At 48.9% G+C, this 7,370-nt stretch overlaps 1 protein-coding gene across 2 annotated transcripts in view; it reads left to right on the top strand.

The window, feature by feature from the left end:
• The window catches only part of prkn (parkin RBR E3 ubiquitin protein ligase), a 94,948-nt gene that overhangs the window by 78,459 nt on the left and 9,119 nt on the right, over window positions 1-7,370 (top strand). The window lies entirely within an intron of this gene.

Consider the following 7,370-nt stretch of genomic DNA (forward strand, 5'->3'; position numbering starts at 1 on the left):
AAGCTACAGCTAACGGTGTCTATGCAGGAGATTGTCTGACTTGTTCTGCTACTCACAGACAGGCTCTATACAAAGAAACATGGACAGTTGGAAGTTGGACATAAGTTTCCTATGGACCTAGTACTTTCTCTATCCTTAGGGTCCCCAGACCTGGGTTAGGTTAAGTTCAAGTCTTTTCAGTGTTAGTGTTACAAGAGCTGCTTGTTTTCCAAGGGGCATGTCTTGATTTCCTGTCCGCCTATGGGGTCGTTGGCTTGGGGATTTTATATGCCTTTGACAGGAAAGGGAAATACACGAATTCATCTCAATACTCATACCACTAAACACATCTGACCACGGAGATGAGATTGAGCTGATCACTCATTCTCAGAGAATCACCTCCTTGTAAAATGGGAATTGTCCTGCAGCTCCTCCTGAGGTCCGGAATGCAATCACTTCACTGTACTGAAGGGAATCAACATTGAGAGAATGGAGTGAAAATCACAGCCACGCACATCAAATCAAAACAAATCAAATCAAATGTATTTATATAGCCCTTCGTACATCAGCTGATATCTCAAAGTGCTGTACAGAAACCCAGCCTAAAACCCCAAACAGCAAACAATGCAGGTGTAAAAGCACGGTGGCTAGGAAAAACTCCCTAGAAAGGCCAAAACCTAGGAAGAAACCTAGAGAGGAACCAGGCTATGTGGGGTGGCCAGTCCTCTTCTGGCTGTGCCGGGTAGAGATTATAACAGAACATGACCAAGATGTTCAAATGTTCATAAATGACCAGCATGGTCGAATAATAATAAGGCAGAACAGTTGAAACTGGAGCAGCAGCACAGTCAGGTGGACTGGGGACAGCAAGGAGTCATCATGTCAGGTAGTCCTGGGGCACGGTCCTAGGGCTCAGGTCCTCCGAGAGAGAGAAAGAAAGAGAGAATTAGAGAGAGCATATGTGGGGTGGCCAGTCCTCTTCTGGCTGTGCCGGGTGGAGATTATAACAGAACGTGGCCAAGATGTTCAAATGTTCATAAATGACCAGCATGGTTGAATAATAGTAAGGCAGAACAGTTGAAACTGGAGCAGCAGCATGGCCAGGTGGACTGGGGACAGCAAGGAGTCATCATGTCAGGTAGTCCTGGGACATGGTCCTAGGGCCCAGGCCAGTTGAAACTGGAGCAGCAGCATGGCCAGGTGGACTGGGGACAGCAAGGAGTCATCATGTCAGGTAGTCCTGGGGCATGGTCCTAGGGCTCAGGTCCTCCGAGAGAGAGAAAGAAAGTGAGAAGGAGAGAATTAGAGAACGCACACTTAGATTCACACAGGACACCGAATAGGACAGGAGAAGTACTCCAGATATAACAAACTGACCCTAGCCCCGACACAAACTACTGCAGCATAAATACTGGAGGCTGAGACAGGAGGGGTCAGGAGACACTGTGGCCCCATCCGAGGACACCCCGGACAGGGCCAAACAGGAAGGATATAACCCCACCCACTTTGCCAAAGCACAGCCCCCACACCACTAGAGGGATATCTTCAACCACCAACTTACCATCCTGAGACAAGGCCGAGTATAGCCCACAAAGATCTCCGCCACAGCACAACCCAAGGGGGGGGCGCCAACCCAGACAGGCTGACCACAACAGTGAATCAACCCACCCAGGTGACGCACCCCCAGGGACGGCATGAGAGAGCCCCAGTAAGCCAGTGACTCAGCCCCCGTAACAGGGTTAGAGGCAGAGAATCCCAGTGGAAAGAGGGCAACCGGCCAGGCAGAGACAGCAAGGGCGGTTCGTTGCTCCAGAGCCTTTCTGTTCACCTTCCCACTCCTGGGCCAGACTACACTCAATCATATGACCCACTGAAGAGATGAGTCTTCAGTAAAGACTTAAAGGTTGAGACCGAGTTTGCGTCTCTGACATGGGTAGGCAGACCGTTCCATAAAAATGGAGCTCTATAGGAGAAAGCCCTGCCTCCAGCTGTTTGCTTAGAAATTCTAGGGACAATTAGGAGGCCTGCGTCTTGTGACCGTAGCGGACGTGTAGGTATGTACGGCAGGACCAAATCAGAGAGATAGGTAGGAGCAAGCCCATGTAATGCTTTGTAGGTTAGCAGTAAAACCTTGAAATCAGCCCTTGCTTTGACAGGAAGCCAGTGTAGAGAGGCTAGCACTGGAGTAATATGATCAAATTTTTTGGTTCTAGTCAGGATTCTAGCAGCCGTATTTAGCACTAACTGAAGTTTATTTAGTGCTTTATCCGGGTAGCCGGAAAATAGAGCATTGCAGTAGTCTAACCTAGAAGTGACAAAAGCATGGATTAATTTTTCTGCATCATTTTTGGACAGAAAGTTTCTGATTTTTGCAATGTTACGTAGATGGAAAAAAGCTGTCCTCGAAATGGTCTTGATATGTTCTTCAAAAGAGAGATCAGGGTCCAGAGTAACGCCGAGGTCCTTCACAGTTTTATTTGAGACGACTGTACAACCATTAAGATTAATTGTCAGATTCAACAGAAGATCTCTTTGTTTCTTGGGACCTAGAACAAGCATCTCTGTTTTGTCCGAGTTTAATAGTAGAAAGTTTGCAGCCATCCACTTCCTTATGTCTGAAACACATGCTTCTAGCGAGGGCAATTTTGGGGCTTCACCATGTTTCATTGAAATGTACAGCTGTGTGTCATCCGCATAGCAGTGAAAGTTTACATTATGTTTTCGAATAACATCCCCAAGAGGTAAAATATATAGTACATTTACATTTACATTTAAGTCATTTAGCAGACGCTCTTATCCAGAGCGACTTACAAATTGGTGCGTTCACCTTAAGACATCCAGTGGAACAGCCACTTTACAATAGTGCATCTAAATCTTTTAAGGGGGTGAGAAGGATTACTTTATCCTATCCTAGGTATTCCTGAAAGAGGTGGGGTTTCAGGTGTCTCCGGAAGGTGGTGATTGACTCCGCTGTCCTGGCGTCGTGAGGGAGTTTGTTCCACCATTGGGGGGCCAGAGCAGCGAACAGTTTTGACTGGGCTGCGCGGGAACTGTACTTCCTCAGTGGTAGGGAGGCGAGCAGGCCAGAGGTGGATGAACGCAGTGCTCTTGTTTGGGTGTAGGGCCTGATCAGAGCCTGGAGGTACTGAGGTGCCGTTCCCCTCACAGCTCCGTAGGCAAGCACCATGGTCTTGTAGCGGATGCGAGCTTCAACTGGAAGCCAGTGGAGAGAGCGGAGGAGCGGGGTGACGTGAGAGAACTTGGGAAGGTTGAACACCAGACGGGCTGCGGCGTTCTGGATGAGTTGTAGGGGTTTAATGGCACAGGCAGGGAGCCCAGCCAACAGCGAGTTGCAGTAATCCAGACGGGAGATGACAAGTGCCTGGATTAGGACCTGCGCTGCTTCCTGTGTGAGGCAGGGTCGTACTCTGCGGATGTTGTAGAGCATGAACCTACAAGAACGGGCCACCGCCTTGATGTTAGTTGAGAACGACAGGGTGTTGTCCAGGATCACGCCAAGGTTCTTAGCGCTCTGGGAGGAGGACACAATGGAGTTGTCAACCGTGATGGCGAGATCATGGAACGGGCAGTCCTTCCCCGGGAGGAAGAGCAGCTCCGTCTTGCCGAGGTTCAGCTTGAGGTGGTGATCCGTCATCCACACTGATATGTCTGCCAGACATGCAGAGATGCGATTCGCCACCTGGTCATCAGAAGGGGGAAAGGAGAAGATTAATTGTGTGTCGTCTGCATAGCAATGATATGAGAGACCATGTGAGGTTATGACAGAGCCAAGTGACTTGGTGTATAGCGAGAATAGGAGAGGGCCTAGAACAGAGCCCTGGGGGACGCCAGTGGTGAGAGCGCATGGTGAGGAGACAGATTCTCGCCACGCCACCTGGTAGGAGCGACCTGTCAGGTAGGACGCAACCAAGCGTGGGCCGCGCCGGAGATGCCCAACTCGGAGAGGGTGGAGAGGAGGATCTGATGGTTCACAGTATCGAAGGCAGCCGATAGGTCTAGAAGGATGAGAGCAGAGGAGAGAGAGTTAGCTTTAGCAGTGCGGAGGGCCTCCGTGATACAGAGAAGAGCAGTCTCAGTTGAATGACTAGTCTTGAAACCTGACTGATTTGGATCAAGAAGGTCATTCTGAGAGAGATAGCGGGAGAGCTGGCCAAGGACGGCACGTTCAAGAGTTTTGGAGAGAAAAGAAAGAAGGGATACTGGTCTGTAGTTGTTGACATCGGAGGGATCGAGTGTAGGTTTTTTCAGAAGGGGTGCAACTCTCGCTCTCTTGAAGACAGAAGGGACGTAGCCAGTGGTCAGGGATGAGTTGATGAGCGAGGTGAGGTAAGGGAGAAGGTCTCCGGAAATGGTCTGGAGAAGAGAGGAGGGAATAGGGTCAAGCGGGCAGGTTGTTGGGCGGCCGGCCATCACAAGACGCGAGATTTCATCTGGAGAGAGAGGGGAGAAAGAGGTCAGAGCACAGGGTAGGGCAGTGTGAGCAGAACCAGCGGTGTCGTTTGACTTAGCAAACGAGGATCGGATGTCGTCGACCTTCTTTTCAAAATGGTTGACGAAGTCATCGGGAGGGGGGGGGGGGGAATTCAGGAGGGAGGAGAAGGTGGCAAAGAGCTTCCTAGGGTTAGAGGCAGATGCTTGGACTTTAGAGTGGTAGAAAGTGGCTTTAGCAGCAGAGACAGAAGAGGAAAATGTAGAGAGGAGGGAGTGAAAGGATGCCAGGTCCGCAGGGAGGCGAGTTTTCCTCCATTTCCGCTCGGCTGCCCGGAGCCCTGTTCTGTGAGTTCGCAATGAGTCTTTGAGCCACGGAGCAGGAGGGGAGGACCGAGCCGGCCTGGAGGATAGGGGACATAGAGAATCAAGGGATGCAGAAAGGGAGGAGAGGAGGGTTGAGGAGGCAGAATCAGGAGATAGGTTGGAGAAGGTTTGAGCAGAGGGAAGAGATGATAGGATGGAAGAGGAGAGAGTAGCGGGGGAGAGAGAGCGAAGATTGGGACGGCGCGATACCATCCGAATAGGGGCAGTGTGGGAAGTGTTGGATGAGAGCAAGAGGGAAAAGGATACAAGGTAGTGGTCGGAGACTTGGAGGGGAGTTGCAGTGAGGTTAGTGGAAGAACAGCATCTAGTAAAGATGAGGTCGAGCGTATTGCCTGCCTTGTGAGTAGTGGGGGAAGGTGAGAGGGTGAGGTGAAAAGAGGAGAGGAGTGGAAAGAAGGAGGCAGAGAGGAATGAGTCAAAGGTAGACGTGGGGAGGTTAAAGTCGCCCAGAACTGTGAGAGGTGAGCCATCCTCAGGAAAGGAGCTTATCAAGGCATCAAGCTCATTGATGAACTCTCCGAGGGAACCTGGAGGGCGATAAATGATAAGGATGTTAAGCTTGAAAGGGCTGGTAACTGTGACAGCATGGAATTCAAAGGAGGCGATAGACAGATGGGTAAGGGGAGAAAGAGAGAATGACCACTTGGGAGAGATGAGGATCCCGGTGCCACCACCCCGCTGACCAGAAGCTCTCGGGGTGTGCGAGAACACGTGGGCGGACGAAGAGAGAGCAGTAGGAGTAGCAGTGTTATCTGTGGTGATCCATGTTTCCGTCAGTGCCAAGAAGTCGAGGGACTGGAGGGAGGCATAGGCTGAGATGAACTCTGCCTTGTTGGCCGCAGATCGGCAGTTCCAGAGGCTACCGGAGACCTGGAACTCCACGTGGGTCGTGCGCGCTGGGACCACCAGATTAGAGTGGCCGCGGCCACACGGTGTGGAGCGTTTGTATGGTCTGTGCAGAGAGGAGAGAACAGGGATAGACAGACACATAGTTGACAGGCTACAGAAGAGGCTACGCTAATGCAAAGGAGATTGGAATGACAAATGGACTACACGTCTCGAATGTTCAGAAAGTTAAGCTTACGTAGCAGGAATCTTATTGACTAAAATAATTCAAATGATACAGTACTGCTGAAGTAGGCTAGCTGGCAGTGGCTGCGTTGTTGTTGTTCTATCTCTCTATAGTGCTGTTTCTTGTATTATGGTCTCTTGTTTCTTTAGAGGTTTCACTTTGTTGTCCTTTTTCTTTTCCTTTTTCTTCTGTCCTTATTTTGTCTTCCTTTCTTCTGTTAACTAGATATTTTTTGTTGTTATTCTTTGTAAGCTAGCTAGCTTCTTCCAGGAGAGTCCCTAGCAACTGCTTAGCAACAAGTAAACAATTCAGCTAGCAATTCAGCTAGCTAAGATAACTGTACAATTTTATGAAAAATAGTTACTTCTTCAAAAGCCTGTCTTTTTGGTTTGTTCCTTGTTTTGTCTTCTATTGAGTCTTGCAGTTTTCTCTTGATTTTTTCGATGTACTTCACTCTAAAAAAACATTTAAATCTCAATATATACAGGAGCTCATTTTTCAGCAGCTGCTCAATTTGGAACTCCGGAACACATATAGAATAGTGAAAACAATAGTGGTCCTAAAACAGAACGTGGAGGAACACCGAAATTTACAGTTGATTTGTCAGAGGACAAACCATTCACAGAGACAAACTGATATCTTTCCGACAGATAAGATCTAAACCAGGCCAGAACATGTCCGTGTAGACCAATTTGGGTTTCCAATCTCTCCAAAAGAATGTGGTGATCGATGGTATCAAAAGCAGCACTAAGGTCTAGGAGCACGAGGACAGATGCAGAGCCTCGGTCCGATGCCATTAAAATGTCATTTACCACCTTCGCAAGTGCCGTCTCAGTGCTATGATGGGGTCTAAAACCAGACTGAAGCATTTCGTATACATTGTTTGTCTTCAGGAAGGCAGTGAGTTGCTGCGCAACAGCCTTCTCTAAAATTTTTGAGAGGAATGGAAGATTCGATATAGGCCGATAGTTTTTTATATTTTCTGGGTCAAGGTTTGGCTTTACATACATACATACATACATACATACATTCATTCATTCATTCATTCATTCAGACTCACTCTGTGTCACAGTCCATCAGCAGCAATGCCCAGCCTTGGCTGAGAAACTTGCTTGGCCTAGCCTGGGGTTGAGACCACCACACAGCTTGGATTGGCCTCAGCCATAAATAGGCAGCAATATTTCGCTGACAGTGGTGTGAGTGCGCAGATACATCACAGAGAGAGGCCACCGCTATCATCAGGGGATATAGAGGGAGAGGGACGCTGTCCATCTTCCTCCTCTGGGCAGGAGTCTGGCACAGAGACAACACAGGGCGCAGAGTTGGCGGCTGACCTAGGGTTGTCACTAGTTACCACAGCCAAAAAGCCATAACTATGGCTAAACCCCGTCTATTTCTACAATTTCCCTTCTTAAAATCTGCTTTAAACCCTAACCTTAACCACACTGCTAACCTTATGTCTAATCCTAACCTTATATGATGA

Source organism: Oncorhynchus nerka, linkage group LG10 (assembly GCF_034236695.1).
Source record: "Oncorhynchus nerka isolate Pitt River linkage group LG10, Oner_Uvic_2.0, whole genome shotgun sequence".
NCBI lineage: Eukaryota > Metazoa > Chordata > Actinopteri > Salmoniformes > Salmonidae > Oncorhynchus > Oncorhynchus nerka.